Here is a 1056-nt window from a genome sequence, read left to right as displayed (position 1 = left end):
TGCATGGGGAGCTGGTGGCTGGGGGACAGGGGAGCAAACTGGAGAGGGGACTTGGTTCCAAGGGGGAGAAGGTCCCAGGTCTTTGGGAAATCATAGGATTGTTAAGGTTGGAAGGGACCTTCAAGATCATCCAGTTCCAACCCCCTGCCATGAGCAGGGACCCCTCCCACTAGACCATGTTGCACAAAACCTCATCCAACCTGGCCTTAAAAGCCTCCAGAGAGGGAGCATCAATGCTCTGGAGATGGGATTTACTGGGCACACGTCACCCAGGCAGGGGCAGGGACCCTCCCCAAGGCTGTGTCTGTGGGGGTCCAGGGGTGGTAGGGATGTGGAAGCACCTGGGGGCTGGGGATGGTGAAGGTGGCAGATGTATCAGAGCAGACAGGGTGCCCTGCTGGGGGGTCCTGTGGTGCCCCCCACCCCTGGGCAGAGGTTGGCAGGGGCTGAACAAGAGACAGGAGCCATGGCTGGGGGTCACCTCTGCTTATGCCCCCAGGAGAGTCCCTGGGCTGGGGGACGTGGGGTGGATTCCTACCTTGGTGGTAGAAAGTTCCTGGGAGCACAAAAGACTGCTGGAGCCTGGGAACTGGGGGGGCCCGGGGTGCCCCCCAGCCCGGGAGTGCCCAGGCTGCAGGGAAGGGCTGTGCCTGCCCGGGCAGGGGGTACAGGTTGGTGGGGGCTGAAAGAGAGACAGGAGCTGGTGTCACCTCCACTCGTGCCACCAAGTCCTTCCCCAGGCTGTGGGGTTGGTGTCAGCCCCTACCTTGGGGGTAGAAGGTTTTGGGGATCACAAAAGCCTGAAGGAACTGGGGTGCTGGGGGGCCCCGGGGGCCACGCAGGGGGTGCTGCCCTGGTCTGTGTGCCATGGTCCTTCTGACTGTTTGTTGGTTGCCAGGGTCTCTCTGGTGGCTCCCAGGATAGAATGTGGGGGCTCCCAGGATAGAATGTGGAGGCTCCCAGTGTTCCATCCCCCCAACAGCTTCTTCAACTCCTCCTGGGGAGGCAAAGGGTGAAGGAGGGGCTGGGGGCTCCCCTCCACCACCCGCTGTGCCA

This window comes from Chaetura pelagica, unplaced genomic scaffold (genome assembly GCF_000747805.2).
Source record: "Chaetura pelagica isolate M959 unplaced genomic scaffold, ChaPel_1.0 scaffold498, whole genome shotgun sequence".
NCBI classification, from domain to species: domain Eukaryota; kingdom Metazoa; phylum Chordata; class Aves; order Apodiformes; family Apodidae; genus Chaetura; species Chaetura pelagica.
This window is presented reverse-complemented; position numbering follows the sequence as displayed.